Genomic DNA, 25,299 nt, shown 5'->3' with positions numbered 1-25,299 from the left:
GGACACAGACCCTGAGCTGAGGAAAACTGGGATAACTCAAACTGAGCACCAGTACCTTACACATATGTATAGTTCTGATTAAACACGGCTGTTTAATCAGTCATTCTGGCAGCCTGGGAATATAAGCAGCATAAAGCATCCATCTAGAAACAGAAAAAACCTATCTAGATAGCTAGAGCAGGTAGGAACAATAATGTAGTCCCCACACAAGACTGACATCTCTTCACACCTATAGAAAATTGGCAGGGGGGCTTACTCTTGCTTCTAGTTATCCTCTTAGCACTGAGAATTTTTTTGAGTAAATGCTAATTTGAATTTTCAGTTACACCCTCTGCGGCCACCATTTATTACGCAGCTCTGTAAAGGACAGCTAACACCTTAAAATGTTACAGCATTAATTATGTACATAAATCACTACACATTGGACACAGTTAATTTTAATCATTAATTAATTGTTTGCTGTTTTCGTTACAGAGACTCAAGGCTTAATTAAATACCACAGGAATAGTCTCTCATGTTTTCTGACAGACACTGTCGTAGATGAAAGTGCTCAGAGACTTTCTTCCTCCTCCCAATTAGACTTACGTCCTCTGCAGTCATCCTGCCAATTCAAGGCACTATTACAGAGTGTATTAAGAACAACACATGGAGATGGGCATGACAGATCTAGCTACCTGCACACCCCCAAGAGCTCTTCCCTTAAAGCCTCTGAGACCCTACTGAGTACTCACTCAAACAACTGAACACTACCATAATGCTATTTATGCTGCACATAGTAGAGATATATCACTTATTTTCCAGCTACTCTGAAGTTTTCAGAGACTATCAGAGAGTCTTATATGGTTGAGGCTGCTGTTACAGTTCAAATTTAGTGACTTTGGAGATCTACACACTGCCAGAATCTCAACCCGCACCACATTGTTTAAGGTAATTTATTAAACAATGTTGCAACTTATTTTGCTAAGGAGTAAAGGATAAAACCATGCAGATACTTATATGTGAAAAAGAGCTCCAACAACAGAAGTAATAGTTAATTCAAAATAAAACAGTGAGGCACTGTTAAACAAAGGTATGTCCATGTATGATAGCAGTTATGCTCCATCCATTTTTAAACCAATATACTGGCTGGTACGATTTGTCATACACAGCAGTATGACAAAATCTCAGACAAAACTTTTGTCTTCTGCCACTAAAAACTTTGCATAAGCAGTTAAAAGCTCTCTTGCTCTGGATAATCTGAAAGGAACCTTACTTCACTATTATGCTAAGATTTAGCTTTTTCACACTCTACTTGTCAATGCAAATCCTTCAGCTGCATCTAAATTCTCTCTTACAAAATTATACTAACAGACATATGTAAAACAGGGGAAATTCTTTCTTATTTCACAGTATCATTATTTATTTTATAATTTCATAGCAGTAGTATCTATCCAGAGCAATTGATACCAAACAGCAGATGCTAAGGATTCTGGCAAACAAACAAAAGTTATTTCACAGAATATCCTGAGTTGGAAGGATGAGGATCATCAAGTCCAACTCCTGGCCCTGCACAGGACAACACCAGGAATCACAGGCATGTGCCCGAGAGAGCTGTGCAAACACTTACTGAATTTCTACTACAAAGAGGCCTCTATGCCAGAAGCACATAAATTAATTCAGTCCTGAACGAACAATGAACTGATGAATGTGTGATCCTGACATACTTGTGCACGGATGAGCAATTCATACTAGTGAGTTACTCATCTTCACCTTTAACCCTGGAAGAGTACAGATTACCTTAAATACACTCTTCCAGGATCTCATCTGTGGCACATGCAGGAGTCTAAGCTTTTCCTCAATCCTCAGATGGAGAAATTGAGAACTGAGTTCTGTTGTTTCTTATTTTCCACGTAAAAATGGAACACTTTGGTAAATACATTCCATATAATGACACCAAGGCTGAGGAGAACAAAGTATCTTTTAAGATACCAATTAACTACCAAAACCAATCTACTGAAATTGGTACTAATAGAGTTTATATTTAGGCACATCCATGGATGGTCGAACACAGACAAAGATGAAGCGCAGATCTGAAAGTTCAAGTGTAAATTCAACTGACCAAAGCCAACCATTTGCCTTCTTTGAAAGTTCTAAACACCAAAAGATACAAGAATATTTGTATTATTTTGGGGACTAGTGAATGTTTTTACTGAAAGCATCATCTCAGCATGACTGTGTATGAGAGAGTCTCACGAGGCCCTGCATTTAGTCTCAAAATGATTCTACTAATATGCTCCATTTATTAGTATAACCTTTTTCTTTTCCCTCGTGGCAACACCAGAATGCTTAACATAGCCTCTGGGTTTCTTTTTAGGCTAATAAATTATTGCTAATAAAAATCAAAAGCAGCTCACAGTTCTGTTGATTGAAAAACCTGTTAAGACCAAGATGAGAAAAATGGTTGGCTTCCTTCTTTTTACACTCTTTCCTCTACTAATGAAGTAAAAGATCAAACAAAATGTGCAAGTCTAGATATTTAGTTTTGACAGAAAGTGAGCATATTAGAATAAGAATATGCAACAGAAGCTAACTTACTGAACAAGATGGTATGTACCTGGACATTTTCCTTACCATAATGAAGAAATCATATTGCTTCACGGAAGTCATGAATGAACACAAACACAATGTGTATCAAAGAGAGGAAAAAAAAGTGTTTCTGATTTGTTACCCACATCAGAATTTTAAAAAAAAAAAAAAAGAGAGAAAGAGAAATTTGGATATTAGAACAGGATCCATTAAGTTTAGGATAAATGTCTGTTACAGAAAATGGTAAGAAATACAATTCTGATTAAGAATCAGGGTCAGAGGTAGAAAACATAACAGTGGGAACTCTAGGTACATCTGTTCATTCATCTTACCATCTATTTTTCCTCCGCATACATCACTCAGATCTATGAACACAAGATCCAAATCAAAACAGGAAAAAATGCGAAATATGGGTAACTGTCAAGGCAACTGGCTGCAGTCTCATAATTGAGGCAATGGAAAGCTCACGGGAAACACACCATAGGCAACATTCTGTATTGGCAGGAAAAACAAAGAAAAACAAAGCAACCCAAAAGCTCCAAATGAGGTATTTAGCTCTTTCCATCTCTAACTTTTGCATTATCCAACTCTACTAGGTGATCTGAATGTGTCTGGTGAAGAGATTAGCAATGAAAGAGATAAAGCTGGCATGCAAAATTTCGACAGTAAGCTTTAGGGCTATTTGCCTACTGTTGGCAATGGGCAGTTTATACTAGTTGGAGCAATCATGACAAATTCTTTCTCAAATACATTGGCTTTCACTGCAGGTATCTGGAAACAACAGAGTAAAACTGAGACTTGTTAGGCATAGCTGGAGATTGAGTTTACCTCATATTTAGGAAGCCATCTCTATAGCTGTTGAAGTTAGCAACTTAATCTGCTTTGAATTTAAAAACTAAAATTAATGGCAGCAAAAGAAAACAATTTTCAGCTCAATTTCAGCATAATGAACAGGAGCTGCATAGCTAAACAACAAAAGTGTTCTGCATTGTAAGATTATATAGTGAACTTGATTCTCTAACAGTCTTCAAATGGAATTCCCATTTCAGTCAATTATAGACTGTTTACTTCATTGCTTTTCGAGCCTTTAAACATCACTGGGCTTAATTAATTAAACAAATAAGCAACAGTTTGATTAATCAAGTGTATATGCAAAAGCCACTAAAAATCAGGATCAAGGAAACCTTTCCAGCAACTTCAAGTGACTTTGCATGATCGCATCTGCCATGAAAATAATAAAACAAATAAGAGAACTGATATTCTCTAGGTACGTATCTTGATGTATGTAACTACAGCTTTACCACAGAACCTAGCAGGTATCTAGCACTTCTCAAATACAATCCAGTTGTATTTGCAAGCAAAACAGATTGAGTCCTTATATCAGTTTTAAGAAACCAAGACAGAACCCATAAAAACAACAGTAGGATTCATGTCAGCGGGCACCTATACCTGGGTTAGTTGTTTAGACAACTTTACAGCCCATGCAGAGAAACTGTCACATCTGAAGTATGTCTCACAACAAGTGGTGGTGCTCACCAGCCACTAAGAACACAAAGAGTCCTTGATGGTCCAGAAGTAGATTTCTAAAATTAGACAATATGAATTTCAGGCCTGGGCAGTGACAAGAGAAAAGGGGAGAGAGAGTGATGAGGTGTAGAAGTAGTGGTTTGAAATCACCTTCATTCATGCTCTGAGAACAGCGAGATGTTGCAGGAAAAAGTTATACAACCTAGACACTCAAAATGCCTGCTGTTAATGCTAAGGACTGCAGTCAAAACACGCCTTAAGTACGAGGGACTAAGCTTCTGCCTGGATATTTAGCCAAACAAATCAAAGACTGAGTGAACAGCAGCAACATCTTACTTGGGATAGCTTTCAAGATCACTATCTGGCTACCCATGCAGAAAAATGTGTGGGCAGCTTTTAAATCATCTCCTGAACTACATTCTGAGGTAAATTGCCACTGATCTTCATTTGTCTTAAAATGTCAAGTTCTAAACTGCAGAGGCACAGGGACTGACTTGCTAACAATTCAGACATCAAGGCAGGGGGTATAGGCTTATCAACAGGACAGTTCTCAATATTAACTAAATCCTAGAGTAGAAACATGATTCTAAGCAGTTAGCAATAGTAAAACATACAGGGGAAGGTATATTTCCATGCCCTTCAAAGTTTTTCAATATGAGAAATTGGAAAACTAAGTCACAGGGACAACCAAGGCAGAATCTTATGTGGTCTGATACATGAAGAAAAAAACAAACTGTGTCTCTAATAGAAGGAAGATAGCAATTACACATGACTGAAAAAATACAACCAACTGAAATAAAAAATGCTGAATATACCACATGGTATAAGAGTGACATGGAAGGAAAAAAAAAAAAAGAGGAAAAACCTCTCAGAATTCCAGTTTGCATAAATGACTGACACTAATTATGACAATGACATGAAACTACAATGCATGAAGAAATATTCATCCTACAAAAATGTTTCACATTAATATAATTAGGCTACATTCATATATCAATAATTGACACCACTTATTTCTTCCAGCTAAGTGAGTTTAAATTACTTCATACAAAATAAAATGAATGTAGGTTACTATGGTGATCAGTATAATTCAGGAATAATTGGTTTATATTTTAAACAAACACATTTGATTCTTCAACCTGAGGCTCAGAAAACATTTAGTTTTGAACTCTGAACTTCAGTTTTCCTGCCTAAAGTCCATGATGTAGAGGAAACTATGACCTCCTCAAAGTGATTAATGCATTGAAATGATCTGTCCATGATGATGAATTATGTATAAAACCATATCATTCTATCACTGATTTCTGTTCAGTAACAATATTTGAAATTTATCAAAAAAAGGTATCAAGCAATATAACTGGATGTAACTGATCATTTTTCAGTCATGGTATTCCAGGCTGTGATCTCCCCATAACAATATACGAAGCATTAGGCCTGACAAGTATTAAGATGAGAAACCACTGAAAGAACAGGAAACACCTGTGTCTTGGGGATTGGTTCTGTTTCTTCAGCAAGGGCACTAGTTCCATGTCCCACTACTGTACAAGACAATACTGTGCCTTCTTATAGTTATGGCATAGGAAGACAGATGCTTAGTTCATTAACACAAGCCAAACACTAGTGATTTTTTTCCCAGAACTAAAGTGATTCATACTGGCTCATAAAATCTGTGTTCACTGGCTGAATGAAAGATGTCAAAATATTTTCACACAAGTAGGGATGGTCAATTATGTGTTCTTTCAAAATTTCTGTATTTTCCTCTAGTTTTGAAAGAAAGCATTTTTCCACTTCTGCAAATAAACAGATGTTAGCAATATCATAATTACTAAGTTCTATAGTAGAAGTATCTAAACTCTCAATACCAGTGGATACCAGAAAACTGTACAGAGAAGGTATTACAAGCACAGGATCCAGAAAGTCACAAAACAATCCAGCCTGTGACTGGGTATAGAGCATACTGGCAAGCGTAGATTACAAAAGTGGCTCAGATGGTTTGCAGTATTTTTTCCTGCATTGTAGTTTGTTTGCTAAATCGGGTTTTAAGCAACCAAGATGGTGAAGGGCCTTGAGGAGAAGCTGTATGAGAAGTGGCTGAGGTCACTTGGTCTGTTCCGTCTGGAGAAGAGGAGACTGAGGGGAGACCTCACTGCAGTTTACAACCTCCCCACAAGGGGGAAGAGGAGGGGAGGGCACTGATCTCTTCACTGGAGTGACCAGTGACAGAACCCAAGGGAATGGCCTGAAGTTGTGCCAGGAGAGATTTAGGTTGGATATTAGAAAAAGGTTCTTCACCCAGAGGGCGGCTGGGCACTGGAACAGGCTCCCCAGGGAAGTGGTCACAGCACCAAGCCTGACAGAGTTCAAGAAGTATTTGGACAATACTCTCAGGTACATGGTGTGATTCTTGAGGTGTCCTGCGCAGGGTTGGGCATTGGACTTGATGACCCCTTGTGGGTCCCTTCCAGCTCAGCCTATTCTATGATTCTGCGGTAATTCCATTAATATTCCTGTGATGCCACCATAAAATGTTTTGAGATTCTTCAGGATGAAGAGGATCAGTTAAAATATGGATGTACATACAGAATAAATACTTGTGAAGTAAATACACTTTACATGTTGGTGCAATATGTATGATGAGAGCACAGCTACAGATCTGCCCAAGGCAGAATGACAGCACAGAGCGCTGGAGCCCTTGGACCAGCCCCTTCCTCAGTATAGACTCATTATCACAGCCTGAGGATGCAGTACTTGATGATTCTCATTCCTCATGCTCTAGATTAGAATCTCCTGCTTGCTTCTATTCACTGTCAATCAAGACACTAAGCTCCCTGTGGAGCATTTTGTTTCATCACTGTCAATTTGATTGAAAGCTATTTACTTTCTCCTTTGTTAAGAGTAAACATCACTTGCAAAATTACAGCAAAAGAAGGTGTAACAAATAATTTCTCAAACAATCCAGTTGGTATCAGAATCCTATTTGCAGAACACTTACCAAAGTTATTAAACTGCAGGATACATTTAGCACTTGGAATCACAGCACATAAACACCCATAAAGAAAAGAATGCATCCCAAAAGAATCCTTATGTGAGAGATAAATATTGATGAGTAAAGAGTATCTTGCAAAGGATTATATAGACAACACAGACAGAAGTAGATCTCAAATTTCCTGAATCAAGACTACACGCTTTTCCTGTAAAGTGTATGATTTATTTCTCCTTGCCCAGGGTACATCTGTAATTCCATTGCAGTTTCTGGGAAGGCCATAAAACTTACCAAAAAAGAAGCTGTTCAGAATACAAAATACTTATATAAGTGTAAGTTAGTGTTGGTTTAATTTAGGATATTTATCAAGTAAAACAAGTTTAAAAATATATTCATTCTTATCTGTTAATGCTTACACAGCCTTTACCCATGCTCAGCTTATGAAAAAAAGAAACAAAACTCAAAACTAACAAGAAAAATATTTCTCCCCTCCTCATTAACTTTTCTTTTTTTCTTCCCAAAACCCAGAAATCAAACAACCAGAATGACAATATTTCTGTCATAGAATAATTATTGATTTCTAGACCAGAGGTACTACAGAGAATGCACAAATCTGCACGATAGCCTTGACTGTTAGATGTACTGTTAGAATCTCTCTGAATTATGTGAAAGATATATGATATCACATTACCAGATAGTTCCCTACTGGGTACAGATGAGAAGAACATTACTCAAATGGCACTCCCTCCAAAGTCACTGAAGTAAATTCTTTCTTCTGACTCAATAGTCACCTATTTAAAATGACAGTCCTTAACTAAAATAATCCTTCCAAGTATATTTTACATCCATTTATTTTAGTGTTTAGAACATACTACTTCTCTAAGTAAACTAGCTAGCCTACGCTAGAAGATACGAGTCTGTAAAATTCAGGTTATACTTGATCATCCTCAGCTTCATTAGAGCTGAACCAACTTTAACATCATAAAGCCCACCACAAGTACCAAGGAGAACAGTCTGACACAATGACAAAATTAAGTTGTTTTGCATTTTGTAACTGGAGCAAAATTAGATCTTTACCAATCAGTTTGCTAGAGACACTTTCAAATGCAAAGCAAAGTTCTGCATTCATTTGGAAACTGAAATCAAGTCCCTAACAAAAATATTTCTTTAAAGTAGGTTTGTTTATAAAACTATAGGGAGTACAGAAAATATTTTGTTGCTGTCCTCAAACCCAATATGCATCTAAAAGTTTAGCATTACCTTCGCAATGCGAGATTGTCTTTTACCAAAAATGTTGGGAAAAAAAATCATCTAACATAAATAACGTATCAAACACTACGTTCCCTTCCAAACTACTCCCTAAGTCTTGGCCATATTGATCAACATAAATGGCCTCCAATCGGGAGGTCTGGAGACACACTATCTTTAACACTGCTGATGCTTTTGAGAAAGCACGCAGGATCACTCTTGAGGAGAAAAGACAATGCAGAAAGAATCCTGTCTTGCAGAATATACCACCTAAGGAGTCTTTCTGCTGTGCCTTTTGCAACCGGACTTGTCTACCTCGTATTGGCCTTTTTAGCCACCAGTGCGCTTGTAACAAGTGTGAGTAGAGCCCTCCCCAAATCTTTGTTCAAGAAGCCCAGCCATGATGACTCCCTCAGTACACAACAAGTGCTACAGGGCATGAAGAGATCCCTAGACCACAACCACAAAACCTCATTTGCTCCATGTTAACAGACATAACGCCAAAAACTGCACCTTGAGGATGACTGAAATTCAAGGTTACTCCTCACTGGGAACTCTACGTAACTCTGACACTGTACATGAGAACTCCCTTTTTTATAACATCTGCTGTGTCACCTCCAGAATATGTGACTTCTGCTTTCCATTTGCAAGTGACAAACTGTAGAAGTAATAACCAATAGTGGCTCAGCAGCACTGCTTGGCTGCCACCTCAAGAACTAAGAGAATAAACAAGGAGCTTTCAGTATTTTCAGCGTGCAAGAAGTCTCATTTCTGTCATGCTATCTCATATGAACACACTTACGTGGTAATGTTTCAGAATGAGTACCAGAAAAGGAAAAGGGTTTAGAAAAAAATTACACAAAACAGTCCAAAGCTATACAATAAATTCAGTGTAATACTCCTTACAGTATTTGGTACGGAAAATACAATTAAAACTTTTTAAGCTACTACATTAAATACTAAGGTAAAAGACTGCAAAAAAAAAAAAAAAAAAAAAAACAACCAACCAGATAAATGTTTCTAAATCCTACCCTCTGCTCAGACAGCACATTGGCTATTATTTTTAAAATACAGGTACACTAAAGGTACACTAAAAGGTGTGAAAAGTTATTAAGTTATTAGCTTATTTTTGCAATCTGGACAGCTATACCACACAGACTAATGCATGTGAATACAAAGATGGGGAAAAATAAAAAACCTCACACCCAAATCAAAACTACTGAGATCACGAATGAGCAGAAGGCCAAGTTCCACTAAGTATGGAAAGTTGCATCAGCATACGAAAAATTACCACTCACCACATCACTAACAACCTAAAGAACAATGGCTTCATAGATCCTCCTTTAAGTAGTCTATACCTAATCCCCTTTTTTTAATCCATACATATCCTCTTTAGTGTATGTAGGTACTGCATCAGAAAAAGAAAATACGGACAGTATTTTGATTTTTATCAAATCGTAACATCTGATACTTGAACCATCAGTACTCCTTAACTCCATAAAACCATTTCAATCAGTGCATAATTCCTCCATAAATTATTTGATTACTTGGTACCTAAACAAAAGGGTAAGGAGTAAAGGTCTGTGCACTTAGCGGCACAGACTATATAATCAGGTAGGAGCTAAGATGCCATTAAAACACCGTAGATCCAGATCCAACTTCTGCTTATTGAGACAGAACTGCTTTTCCAGAAATTGCGATTTGATTCCACAGCACACAAGCTCTTACAAAATAACCTCATATAAAAATCTTTCACTGAGTTTTGGCTAATTTTTCTCAGTGCAGGTATTCTAGATGTTCATATTAGGTCATGTCACAGATGGAAAAGCCTAAAAAAAGTCCTGTGCTCAAAAACTCTTGTGTGGAAGAGAAGAAAGTAGCAGTATCATTTTAGTCACCTACTGGGAAAATCTGTTGGAAAATACACGCTCAAGATACAAAATTCAGAAATGAAACTGTAAGATCATGGTCTTTGGTTAGGCAAGAAAAATCAAATATTCTTGTTAAGAATCCCCTATTCAGATTATTTTAGTTATTTAGGAACCTACACATGTGATCAAGGCTGCCAGGAAGGACAAGGGAGAGACCCGGACCATGCAACTTTCTAGGCTGACTTAGTTGGAATTACTAGAACAATAAGTAAGATAGGCTCCCCCAATAATTTCTTCTGAGGGCTGCAAAATATCAAGGCACGATATTTATGCAAGAGAAACAAAATTAATTTATTTAAGACGAGAGATAGTGAGGGACCTAATCAGCTTCTAATCTCTTTCTGGTTTATATTAAAGAACCAATCTCAGATCGCTTCTTAAACAGGACTCTGGTGGGTTAAAAGGCATGCTGAGATTTTAAATGAACCTCACCAAAATGAACATTGAATAAGTTATTTTTGCTGTGGGGTTCCCCTCCCACTCCCATATTTTTTTTCCAGGTCTACTCAGACTACTGAGTGTACTGAGTGTTATAAAAAAAATAAAACGGTTTAATAAAAATTTTCTTCAGGAGTAAAGTCTTCTTACTACCTATTTCTACTCTGCTTGGATGATTAAGAATTAGCCAGGAATTATGTCCTCATTGTTTTGGGAAAATAGCAGAGTTTGTATGGACTAAGCCTCACCAGACAAGAGTACTTTCTGAAGGATTTTTTTTATTGAAAAGATATTAGCATTTTAATTTAAATAAGCAGACTGTGCTTTGCTACCAACTCCAATTTTCCTTGCAAAACAAAACAAAAATTTTGTGGTGTCTTCAAATCTTTTTCTTTCATATCCATGTGTAGAAAACACATGAAATTAAACAGATAGATGGCATCCCCAAACTATTTTAGGAAAAATAATCATTACCCACATTAGTCCATATATTAGTTATAACTATAAATTTTCTCAGGTGGACTACACAGTTTAGTCTTTTACCAAATATGTTAGCAATACTGTGCTCACATATACTTTTAGCCACAACATAATTGTATTTAAGCAAATGACAGCAACTGAATAGCTATTAAAAAGTCAGTCTCACAGGAGGCACTAAGATGAATTGAGTTCAAGCTCCAAAAACCAAGGTCAGTTACGAATGAGCTTAAATCTGAAGCAAACGATCCCACTGACTTCCATGGAGATAGTTATATGCCTTAGGCTAGATACATGCTTAATTCCCTACTGAGACATTCTCACAGCAAATTCTTGAAGCATCGAAAAATTCCTTTTTCCCAAAGAAAAAACGTTTTTTCTAGTACTCTTTGATACCCTAGTAATGTATTTCCCACAAACTAGCGAACATGCATATATACAAATGAGTAAAACCAGAGAATAAATCTGAATCTATAATGAACTTAAAAAAGACAGATCAAAGGGATAAGTGGTAAAATCAAAACATGCTGAATCATCCTTCATATAGACAGGAAATTGAACAGAACAGTAAATGCAGTGACCTGAATCCTTATGAGATATCAAAATTTCAAATATATTTTTGCAGCAATGACTATAAGGACAATTCATTCCACATTATTAGAAAGTAGACTGATCTCCAAGGACTTCTACCAACTATAATTTATAAATATAACTAGCATTATTAAATAATCATGGTGACTCTATTCTACAATAGGAGAAACAAAATAGTCTATTGGGAGACAGAATTCTCTATTATTATAGCTGTAAAAATCTGTCAAACTGTTATCTCAGTTGTCTGGATTTTCAAACTTGAAAACAAGCAAGAATTACCACCTTTGACCTACAGTTTCAAAATATATACTGTTACTTGACTAAGCTGTTACCTGAAATCAAGAACTAACTAAAGGCTGAAAATATACAGGCTGTCTGCATTTCGTACCTCAATATGAGATTTGAACAAGAATGTATAGTAGAAAGAATCCCATCAAAACATAACTCTTTAATAGAAAGCAAGCAGAATGAGGCTAAGAGAAGAGTTAAAGATGAACAAGTAAGGTGGGTTTTTTTGCACAACACCTCTAAAATGAGCTGAATTTGCAGAAGTAGTATCTTATTTTATAAAGTTGCAATCATAATAAATCCAAGTGTCACCTAAGGTAATACAAGCTCCTGCATATTTCAGAAAGCTTGGCAGGTAAGAAGAGAGGAAAAAATGTGCCAAATGTGACTGTGAAGGGGGAAGCAAAACAACCTCACTTCTGGTAAAGAAAAAACTGACACAACTGGAAGTGTCTTCCTTTACTTACAATGAAAAAATATGGGAAATATAAATTCTCCCACTGTAACAAAGTGCAGTCTTTTCTCTCATCTCCTCTGGCCTTGCTGAGTACCCTTTGCTTCCCTCCTGGCACCTGCCACTGAGCTGATACAGTGGCTCATTGTTCCTGTATTCCAAGGGAAAGCTTTTCTTGCAGGTTAGATAAGAGTCCAGGCTATTGTGACACTAGAGGGACCACATAACTTACCTCTCCATAACTTCTTACTCTGTGTTTGCCATGGGGAGCAAGGGGAGCAGCACACGCAGTAGGCACACTTGTATTAGAGGGCCCCTGCTTATGACCCCTGCAGCCTGAAAGATGCATACCACCTGGATTTCTTTCAAACCTGTTGATTTCTTTTCAGAATAGAGGGACAAAATAATACCTCTGCTGGTATCTGAAAGCTAAGAGAGTTCAAAAAACTATTTTAAGCTGCTTCCCATATATCATTCTAAACCAAATTTAGAGCAACTTCATTCCAAAGCATGTTATTTTTCCCAGAAGCTAAAGGTGAGATTTTTTTTCCACACCATTTTTCCTTCTTACCTCTATTCATTTCTTTTTCCCTTTCTAATTACCCCTACTCTTTACCACCTGTGATAACTCGGTGTCAAAGGATCATGGTATGAGTTTCCACAAAAATTCAGAACAAGGCAATGCCTTGTGCCTGGTCAAACTCCTTCCACAGCCAAAAGTGCCCCTTCCAGATGCACAATGATACAGTCACCAGCTCCTCCATGTAACTCCACACAGCTCTGCAGAGTCTGTGAATACAAGCATGCTGCATTTGCAAGCTGAGGGGCTTTGATTGAAAATCCTCAGAACCAGGAGCTATTTGCATTTAATCCAACACACACTTGACAATAAGATGGTTGAGTAATGTATTTATGTCATTCTAGCTTAAACCCTATAATTTACAAGTACATCATGTCAGTAATGTTATATTAAGAAGTATGAAGAATACTTTTTCCTGAACCCCAATCCTGCAAAAATCTCCAAACAAGTCAAACAAATTAAAGATTAAGTAGGGAAGAAAACAATGAAACTGAACCTTAGAAAGAGAGTTATTTCGTGTTTTATTCATGGAGAAAATGTATCAGAAATACAGAGACTTGTCAAAACTATTTTCTGTGAAATTAACAGCTTTGGGGAAAAGCACAAAAATAATATTACAGCACCGCTATACTTTCATTTTATCTACTGCCTGCTTTTCAACCTTCAAGTAAGTGTATTTTTACAGTAAATTGCTTTTTTATAAAGAAAAACTTCTGTGAGAAAAAATTGATCAAGTCAGGAAGATTTTCAACAGGTTAATCATGGTGCCTGGGCTTTTGACAGTCAGCAAATTCACAATCTAGTATAACAAAGAGATGTTTACTACCAAAATTTTTTTTCCCCGTAACAGTTTCTCGGGCCCTAGGGCCTCTCTGGTTTTCTTAACCTTTGAAAAGACACTGCTTTAATCCTTTTTCCTAAAACATATGTTTTAGGAAATTATGTTTCCAGGGCTGGAAATATTTAGAAAGGGAAGAAAAAATGAGCACATTATCCAAAAAAAAAAAAAAAAAAAGGCACTACACTTATTTACCATCAATTTTCTCTTTTATTTCCCACCATTCCAGATTCAGCAGTTACTCTGTTACAAGTGTCACTAGCACTCAAAAGCTGAGTGTGAGGAATTAAAGCACAAGACACTGACGTGGCCGGACAAACAGACTGCCACAGACAAGGTGCTGCCTGCAATAGTGCCTACATACAGAACCTGTACAGGATGCAAGCACAGAGACAGGTCCCCTCCTCCTCTTGGGCTGGTGAAGACTGAAGGTCACTAGTGAAAGCACCCCCATCCCACTCTCTGGATTCACATGCATAGTTGTGGATGCCTCAGATACCAGCATAGTTCCTCTGTCTGCCCAGCACCCCTGCCTACATCCCAGCCCCTCTTACCTCTTATGAGAATTCTCTGCTTTAGCAACTGCTTATTTTATCAGCAGCGTATGTGACCTTAACACCATACTACTCACCACAACTTGCTGCAATCTCTTTCCCCAGTTTGCAATGCACTGCCTTCAGAAACATGCTGATTTTTCTTTACTTGTGAAGATGTGAAAGAATTTCAGTTTCACCATTGTTTGTAGTGAAAGAGAAACTTTTCATAGAGTAAGATTCAAGAAGCTCTCAAATTACCCATTCATCAGACTATGCTCTTGAAATTGAGAAACCTTTACTGGCAATCAACTTTTCACAGACTAATGCATGGTTCAGCAACTCTTTAAATATCAAACTGATAAATGTTTAGTTCTGGGGGGGGGGGGGGAAAGGAAAATTATAGGGATACCCACAGATTCAGTGTAATAACAATTGGTGCATGAGTTGCTATTTGCAGATCCATGTATACATGTGTTATCCATCCCGCAAGAGAACACTTGTTTCTCGTACTCAAAAGCTCATTCTAAATATTTTCAGCTGCAACCACACTTTCCTTTAAATCTTAACTGGAAACAGACTCCCTTTCCTAAAGATATTACATTATGAAAACAGGAGAAAAAAGAGCCCCAAACCCAGTAACACCGAGGTCACACCCAGTAGGTGCAAAGAACGCACTGTCTTTTGGAGAAGCTACTGGGGCGGTGGCAAGCAGGTGCTTTGACAAACTTCCATTTGAAAGCTGTTCCCTACACTAAGGGGTTGCATAGAAGAATGTTGATATCTGGCATGTGAGAAGGAAACCCAGGCGCTATTCACTTTGGGTCAGATTGAACATTTCTAAAATAAGCCTAAGTACAGAAGGTAAAACCAGAAAATTGTCTTCAAGGTTACCTTTCAGAATGTATCTCACATTGTTCCCTTGGCAAAGACAGGTGTACAATATCCTTCTTAAAACATACTGCAGAAAACTAGCTAGGCTGTAAAATACAAAAATACTGGTCTCTTCTAGGGGTCTCTGAGAGGACAAAACATTCTCAGGAGCTAAATGTACCCCCCCGACCAACCTCCGAAGCATTTGCTACATATTGATCCCTCTCCTAAAGCTGAACCTAGGCTGCAATAAATCTCAGGGCTTACTGCCTGCATGGCATTTATTTGTCAATTCCTTCTTCCATCAAGAGAAGTTGGAGATAAAAACAAGGAAAAAAAATATCAACAAAATCCAAATAATACAAAGTATTTGACAGAACCCTCACAGAGACAAAAGAAGGGACAACAGGTTCTCTCATCACAAGAGATTCAGGGAAAGACATACAACAACAAAGTCACCTAATATTTGCAAACACTACAGCAGATAGGACTCAATCTGTAATGATGGACAGTAGGTACACTTTTGAAAGATGTAAAAAGTAATTTATATTTGAGCCCAGGCTTTAGTTGATTAGTACAATAGGTTTTTGCCATATTTTTTCCCCCTGCTATATAAAGAAACTTAGGCTTTGCTTTGGCATTTTTTTCAGCAGAAGGAAATAAAAAGTAAGAGGAGCAGTAACAGGAGTGGACACACCAGCAACAGCAATGGCAGTGTCTGCTCCACTTCCTAGACTGACATACAAAGAGGCACAAAACAGAACATAATTGGCCTCTAAAGACTGTAATGACTCTGAGTTATTAATGCAGCTGCATTCCAATAGTATCTTGAGGATCTCTCAAACTTTAATGCCAAATCCCCATGACTACTAGAGTACCACTTTCTAAGTACTACAAGTAAATTAAGTGACTAGCCCAGGGTAACACTGGAAATCTGCATCAAAGAATCCAGCCCCACCCAGGAGACCCAGACTGAAGTTTTAACTATCAGACTACCATTTCTTTCTTTACCTAAGAGTGAAGCTACAATGATCCCAGAGATAAATATTTCATAATGTCAAAAGCCACCACTAACTCACACTTTCTAGACACATACAGTTTCGGTCTGTCCTTGAAGTAGGAACATTGCAGAAGTTGTATGGAAGGTCAAGTTGTTTTTATATAAACTGAATAATGGCTGTTCTGCAGAATAATTGTGAGATCATAATTGTTCCTCTTAGTCCCTTAATCTCTCAAAGGAAACTGAGAAGAAAGAGCATGCTCCTTTCAAGTTCTCATCACATCTCCATTTTGGCAAGACATCTAGTCCAGATCTTTGTAAATTCACAAAGCCTGAGAAAAAAAAGCAGTATTTGGCATCCTACTTAAACTTTGCCATCTAAAAATGCAGAATTGCTTTAAATAGGACGGTATGCTTTGATTTGTCATAACGTTTATTATTGCATTTATTTTCTGCCTGCAGATATCATTAAAGATGATGTTTCATCTCAATATATGTATAAAATCAAAGGAATGAAGAAAGGTAGTATGCCTAATTTAATTACTGTCCTGGTTCTTTCAGTAAATGATGGTTGAGCATACCAATATGAATAAGTATTTGTAACTAAATGTCACACTATAATTATGAAAGAGCAGGAAATTGAGATACAGACTCTGATTCTAATTGCTCCATGATAACCATACAAATGCATCTCACTCAAAGTATTCTTTCATGACCCTGGAGTTCAGGACTGTGCTCTTTTGCTCTTCTTGTCTATTTATGAAGAAAAAATCTCTTGGCATCTAAATTATGATGTGATTCTCTGTGATGCTGCTCCATTTAGCTGAGTAGGATTTACAAGTACATATCATTAATAAAATTTATAACAGTCAGATAGGAAGCTAACATATATCCACCATTTGAATATATCATCTCTCCACACCAAAAAAAAGAGCTAAAAATTCTAATTTGCTCAGGAAACCAAGTATTTTGCTTGATCCACTGAGAACACACATCACAGGCCAATTATCTATATCCCAGACATGATCTAAACATATTCTGAGGCAATCACAGCTAGAAGTTAGTGTTACACTCCTCCTCAGCTCATGAACTAGGCTTGTTCACAACTCAACTTTTAAAGTAAAATACACTACAAGAGGTTTAGGATAAAGTCAATTTGGTAGCGGTTGCAGGGTTTGGGTTTTTTTCCCCTCAATTAAAATTGGAAACTGCACCATTCACTTACATAAATAACAGAACAGAAACAGGACTCTCAAAATTCAGTACTTCTTTTCCAGAATAGGGACCAGGATGCTCCAAGATGCTGGCAGACTAACTTTATACAGCCTGTGGTTTCTATTTAGTTTCATTCCAATTTAATACTAACTTCTCTAGTCATTATTTCTTCTTCTCTTTGCTTTCAGTAACTCTCACTATCAGAATCCTAACACATGCCCAGTCACAAGCATGCAATGGTTATTTTTGACTAACGCAAATATGCTCTTCTTATTTAATAATGCTACCCATTCTTTCACTGCAAAGCCTGCAAAAACCCCTTTTCCTCCATGCCCAGTGCTCTTTCAGAAGCTGTAGATCATTTTTAGAAGAGTTTAGAAGATGACAAGTTTTATTTCATTCTCTGGAGACCTTAAGTTACTCCATTACTGTGCAATATTTATTAAACGATGTTTCCAGGAGAAATGTGTAGCTTAGTAGAATATGTCCTTCTCAAAATATAAAAGTCCCTCTGTTTCTAACTTCTTCTAGCTGTGTAGAAACTAGTTGCATGTGACTGTCTGCTCCATACTTCAAAGCCATGTGGGAAGTCAGATGTACATGTGAAATCAGGCTGGTCACAGTTCTGGCTTGTGCTGCTCACCTTCACAACAAGAATTCTGATGGAGGAGTTGCAGGCATTTATTCAGCAAGTCTTTTTCTCTTACAAAAATAAAAACTGATACGAACTTCCCCTTTTAGTTGGTATTAGGATATCTATATAGTGGTGTAATTAATGTAGTGAAATCACACATCAGTTTTTGGTTTGTTCATTATTAGTACTACTTACTTTTTTATTATCTTATTGTCCAAAATTCATAGTGACAATGCAAGATGCTAATCAGCTAAATTATCTATGAACATCCTTTTTGGCAGAGGCACAGAGCTCTGTGTTATTTTACCATTACAAACTTGATTCTGTTCAAAACATGTATATATAAACCAAAATGTTTTTACACATTTCAAAAATGAACTGTAAAGGCAGAAAAGTAAAATGCAGTTATAGTTCAACCTGATCTGATACAACTCTAAAAGGTGGCATTTGGCAATGGCAAAGCTTTCAAAATAGCTCAAGGAGTTGAGCATCCAATTCCAAATAAAAATCAAAATATGTCATTGTTTATAAACACAGAAACATAATTTGCTGCCAACAATACATTAATGAACAATACATTCAAATTACCTAAATATCTAGTATCTAGTTCAAAGCAGCAGTCTGATAAAAACACATAGTCAGGATCTTTTTGTCCTATTTTCTATTTAAAGGCAAATTAAAACCTCTAAAAAATCTGCTTTCCTTGCACTGACAAACACCAATGGATTACATGGGCACCTTATTAAACTCTTGGAGACAACTTCTGCTTGCGAGCAGGACATCTGCTTTGCTAGAAAATCTCAGGAAAAACAGCTAGCCAGTGCTATTTGGCCCTTTTCAGTTCCTATGCTGTTGCCACCATCTTACAGAAGTGGATACCATCTATCCAGACAACAGCTGTGCTAATGTCAAAGCTCACTGCCCACCACAGAAACTAAAGCCAACTCCCGGCTTCTGCCAGGAGCCACCCTTCAGCTGGCTGAGGACTGGCCCCGGAGCCAAAGGCTCCTTGCCACCCCCCTGCTTCGGGCAGGGCAACAGTGGCAATGAATCCCAGCTGATGCACCTCAGCCAAGGGGCTGACTTTAAGTGATTCGCTGCCAAAACAAGTAGTATAACTTATACATTTTTCTATTCCCCTATTACATTTCAAATATGTTTCACATCTGAAAATCAAGTAAATTTATTTCTGGTTTACAGTTTGTAACTATCAGTGTCAATGACCCACTACCACCACTACATTTTTATGTACTTTTTCTATAACAACATCTGTATTTTTCCCCACTCTGGTCAAAAAAACCCACCAAAAGACCAAAGGGGTTTCATCTTAGCTCTGCACTCCTACCCTCCATTAAAAAATTCATAAAAATCATTAGTACATTCAATTAATACACACAGGAGGAGCTTGAAACTCATCACGGAATTTTCCCACAGTTTGTTCATCATATTCAAAATAACTACCTAATTAAATTGTTGGTGTAATGACCCAGTGATATTAGTTTGATTGGGTGCTGATGGCAATTGATCTGCAAGCTAGCTGGATTTAAAAGAAATACAATATAAATTCTCATCTTTTTCTTTCTAAAAAACAAATGCACTGTTTTTGTTGGTGAGGCTGATAATACCTATAGTAGTTATGTTGCTGTATTTTGACATTTAAATAAGTCTGTTTAAATTGTGTGTCCCAGACAAAAACCAAAACAGTGTTCCTACCTTGCCCTTGGAGTCATGCAGTAATCTGTCAAATGATTTTTTTTTAATACACATACATATTTGTGTTATGATAGAGTATTCTAGCCCTAGATACTATGCTTGGGATGTCACTAATGGGCACTAAATAAAAACTGCCTAATACCAACACATTACAAAGTTAGAGCCCACAGTTTCCAAGAACTTCACTAAGATGTGCCTCTCCCTGCTCATTACTGACAGTGTCAGGTAGACAATATACCACAGCATTGCATTTTAAACATAAAGAACATCTATTTAATAACTATTTTTCTATTTTTTATCAGGTATACATGAGCAAGTGTTACAGTATAAGAGTGATACTACTACATCAGAGCTTCATATGCTCATTCCTTTCATTTATATTAACATAAAGCTACACCAGAACAGGCCCTTCTTTCTCAACATCCACTAGCAGAAGAAAATACAGAGAGAGCACATAAGAGCCACTGCCACCATATCGAAAGTTACTTTGTCAAGTCACATATACTCTTTTTCATTCATAAACCTTGAGCAACTACCAAAACATGTATTACCACAGAGTTCTGAACACACTTAAAAATGTTTCTAACAGGCGTGATCTTAACTCAGGTTTGATCAAAATGTGCCCATCTCTGAAAGCGTTTGGTTTTTTGAGAGTTGAATAATATTTAGATGGATTATAAAGTACACTGTTGTATTTCCGCTTTTAATCCATTTTTTTTCAGCAAATAAAGAAAATAATTTCATTTCTGAAATATGCTGCCATCCTTCTTGTATACGCTGGATTACAGCTTTTCATCTGAGGCTGAGGCATTAAACCCAAAATGGCTGAAGCACTGGCCAAAGACAAATCTCCTCTAAAAAATTTAGCAAGCTACATTATTCAAAACTATTCAGCAAGCATTCAAGCTACAACATGATGGATGCGCAGGCCAGTCTGGGTATACAGCTAATCAATATCACCCTCATGAATAGTCACTGCATAGTGTGGAGCCTGATGTGGAGGAGACAGGCGCATGTGCTTAATATTCGGTGCCACAAGCAGTGCCCCTGACTTCAGCCCAATCACTCGCTACAAATCCCAGCTACACCCACACAGCTTTGTAAGAAGAGGCAGGGCACAGGTTTTATGACACTTGTGGTAAACACTTAAGAAATAACAAAAGCCCTTGGATAGCTGTGCTTTTGTGAACTTTCAGAAAAGGCTACTTATTTACTGCAGTCCTGATTTAATGACAACTAACTGTATAAAACCATTCGGTTTTCAATGAGCTATGGCACAACACAAGCACACAACTCATGTACATTAATGTGCATTACTTGAATAAATTCCCCCCTGCTTATACCACTGAATATAAAGGTTTTCCTCATACATTTGACTAATCAATACTTGGAATCAAATACATCTTGTTTCATGAGGGAAAAGGAAAATGAATGAGGTTAAATTAATGCTGCCACTTTCTATAAACCGGCAATAGTTTCCCGCTACAGAAACCACTAACTTCATTATTTTGCAATAGGAAATCAACGCTGCAGCATGTTTTAAAAGTCTAATTTACTAGAGCAATAAAAAGGCACCCTCAAGGCTCATCATGTATGTCATATTATGCTTAATTTTAAGCATTCCAGCTTAAGAACAGTAGGCAAAACTCTCAGCGAATCAAGTTGATTAGTATTTTGAATTTGTATGCTGTAGTGCTCTCCACTCACTAAGTACTATATAAATATTATTTTATTAAATTACAAAGCAATTGTGTTAGGCGGGATAATAAAATGTCTCTGTCTTACATTCTTTATCTCGACAATACAGCCTTTAAAACAGAAGCAAAAGCAGTAAATTAAAGCAGTAAACTCACAGGGAGAAGGTCAGAAGTTAGGGTATTCAAGACTTCTGAAGCTGTGCTAGGACTAGCAGGGCACAGAAATCTACATCCAAAGTAGAAGCATCTGCCTGAGGGGTTTGCAAGTATCTCCTTATCTTCTATTGCATGGTTAGAGAAAAGGTTTGGGTTTTTTTTTTATTATTTTCTAGTACTCATCAGGGTTCACAGCACCCTTTTGCAGGAACCCTATTTCATGAGGATGCTGCTGGAGAGCAACTAGCTCATTAGGGAAAAGCTGAGAGGATAGAATAAGAACACAGGTAAAAAATGAGTTGGAGTAATGAATAAATAAAAAACCAAACACAAACAATGAAAGAGGTAACAGATCTTTGCCTCTTTCTCCTTTCTAACTCTATATTTTAATTAATACAGTGTTCCACTTTCTGGAACAATGTCTCCTTGCCTGCCAACTGGCTCCTCGCTCCTCTTTAAAAAACTCCTTAATAGCCATTTCTCCCAGAAATCCTTCTAATAGAATCTTATTTCCTATTCATAAATGGTCCCTAAAATTATGGTTGATTGATATGATACAATTCTTTTGTTAAATTATTATTATATTGTAAACTTCAGTACAAAGTCAAAGACATATCCTCACCCTGGCAAATACTGTTCTTTACAACCGCAGCAGCTAAATGTAAAAAATACTGTAAATCGTGTCTTAAATAAAAAATTTCTAAAAAACTAAAACTCCTAATAACATTTAAGAGATTTCTCAATTTGCCATTAACCAGCCAACTGTATTTATTAACTGTGGCACTATGCTTCAGAATCGTTATGTTTCAATGACACAGCTTGCTGTGTACAGCCTCCCGACCAAGGAATAGTTTGTGATAGTCAAGTTAAAAATGCAATGTTAGGCCTTGTATTTGTGTAATTTCTCATTAAAGATTTTCATAGGCTTTTGAAGTTTACTTATCCTTAGCTATTCCCTAGTTATCCCTCTGCAACAACTGAAGAAAGAACTGAATTCTTTTAAAATTATACCTCTTCATATTTCAATGTATTTTTTAAAATACTGAAAGGAGCTTCTCTTGGAACATTTCTCCCTACAGTAATTCCCCACAGAATTGCTTACTGGGAGCCACATGAGGCAGAAGTGAATTGTAATATGGCTCTAGGACTGCAGGCCTTAGCCAAATAAATGCTATAATCAGCATCAGTATGTAGAACATCAACAGGATTTTTTCTGTACTGCAAATAGTCACAGTAGTGTTAATAACTCTGACTTTCAGAAGAGAAGAATTTTAACTTTTCCATGCAAGACACAGCATTTTCTATCATATTTTTACACTCAAACACCTTCATTTTTATAACAGACATAGAACACTCCCAGATGACTTCAGTATGATACACATGTGAATGTCAGATACAAAGATCCCTTTCAAGTATTTGAGAAACCCAAGGAACTTGTTGAGAAAGTAAACAAATACAGTAACCACTGAAATATGTAAAGCTGACATAACATAGGGCTGAATCTTATATATGACAGCACATACCAGTAGGGAAAAAAAGGCTCACAAACCTGTATGTCTGATTGTGTTGACTGAATTTTAGTGAGGCAAGCCACAGGTAAACTGTCAAGCCCACTGTCTTAAAGAAGCCTTTATAAAGAGTTCAACAAACCTACTACCACCAGAAATTATGAAAAATCAACTACTCTTCAGGCCACTCACATACTCAAAGAATTAAGAAGCCCCTTGGTTTTATTCAAATTCAATTAAAATAATATATTCTACCATAACAGTGCTGGCTCATTCTCTGTGTGTAATTTGTTGTCCTCTTGTTTCTGAAGGGGGCAAGATTAAAGATCTTAAAAGACAGAGTGCTTCCCAATTACCTGAAAGAGCTTATATGTACATGTCCAGAAATATGATCATTTTCAATTTGCTGAGTTTTTAAAAGGTTAAAGTTCTGCATTACACTAATTGTATATCTTCAAAATGCTTGATCACTTGATCACTTCTGTATTCCAGTGCTTATTTAAAAAATCACATCAATAATATTTGATTATGTATTCTAACTGAAGAAGTTTATAAGAATTCTATTTAGGTAGGAATGGAGAGGCCGAAAGTGAAAACAGGGAATGGATTGACTTGGAACTGTTAAAAAGAATTTTGGTTGAAAAGTCTTAGATCCTGGAAGTGGGCAATAGCTTAACGCAGGAATCAGAAAAGCAACTTTTAAAAAATGTTTAGGTGTCAGTATCTAACTCAAGGGTTTTCTGTACTGCAGTGGTATGCAAATGCTAAAAAACTCTGCAAATCAAGCCTCTTACCTCAATATCTTAAATTAAGAGGATGACTTACAATCACACTAATCATTTTGTGCCAGATCCTAACACAACATAAAGACATCAGCTTTATTGTGTCAACATATCAAATTGTGTCAACATATACTGTGGCTCTATCCTACCAACTCTTTCTTCCAATTGAATGACTCAAAACCAACAGTGATGGCTAGGCAAATCCTAAATTTTTTGCAGACAGACCCACCACCAAACAAATAAATCAAAGAGCAAATATTACTAAGATAAACACATTTGTTTTTAAAGACAATGTGCACACTGCAACATAAGTCTCTACATTACTGCTCAGAATAGGAATGGTCATCATTCTTCAAAGGGCAGTGCAGATCTCTGTTTTAAAAGCACCTCATTTGCTCTGGATAATGAGCCAAGAGTAGAAAGATCATGTGTCATATCACATCTCCATCTTAATTACTTCTCTATCAAGTATAATGTCATTTAGGCATTATGATCTCAGTTGTTCCAGAAGCTGCTATAAATCTTTGTAATCATACACTGGACATGACTTTTCCTTCACTGTTAATTCAGTGCTTTGTAAATATAAAAAAAGGAGGAAAAACACATGTGAGGCCAAGCGCAACATGTTAGGGAAGTTTATTTATGGAAAATGGTTCTGCCAGTTAATTTGTTTCCAAGAGGTCCAGGGAATAAACAAGTCAAAATGCTATGATTTCTTATAAAATGTTAACGTTTGTTTTAAGCTATTTAAAGCATGTTTCCCATGCGTTGACTTTCTGCAACCAGTTAATAGCATTATTCAGTCCAGGTTAGAAAGGGCCTTTTCTGTGCAGTTCATTTGTTGCATCCTAACTCCCAGTAATTTAGGAAACAGTGATCATGCACATATTGCTGCTACAACCCTCCACAATCTCTACCAAATAAAATAGATGTTTCATCATATATGTAGATATGCCGACAAGTTTAAAAAGCACAGTACAATGGTTAAACAGAATTATCATACAGATAATTCAGATATGTTCACAGAATAATCATACACAGAAAATTTGAAACAAGAGCATAGTTCAAGCAGTTTAACTGTAACCATTGCTAAATTTGCATCAAAGAAGGGCCCAAAACTGCAGATGGCACATACCAGCCAGCACATGGCTCAAAAACCCCACTTTCATGTGAGTCTGCAGGAATGGGCACTATTGGCACCTATGTGGGTGAATGGACAAACAGGGGTCAGAAAACAGCAAGTAAAAGAGAGGGTGAGAATTATTCCT

At 36.9% G+C, this 25,299-nt stretch overlaps 1 protein-coding gene across 1 annotated transcript in view; it reads right to left on the bottom strand.

Annotated features, from left to right (window-relative positions):
- Positions 1-25,299, bottom strand: part of CCSER1 (coiled-coil serine rich protein 1) — a 637,592-nt gene that overhangs the window by 490,975 nt on the left and 121,318 nt on the right. The window lies entirely within an intron of this gene.

This window comes from Pipra filicauda, unplaced genomic scaffold (assembly GCF_003945595.2).
Source record: "Pipra filicauda isolate LSUMZ 115617 unplaced genomic scaffold, ASM394559v2 scaffold111_size4109106_pilon, whole genome shotgun sequence".
NCBI lineage: Eukaryota > Metazoa > Chordata > Aves > Passeriformes > Pipridae > Pipra > Pipra filicauda.
Note: the sequence above shows the minus strand (reverse complement) of the source record. Positions and strands in the feature narration are given on the sequence as shown.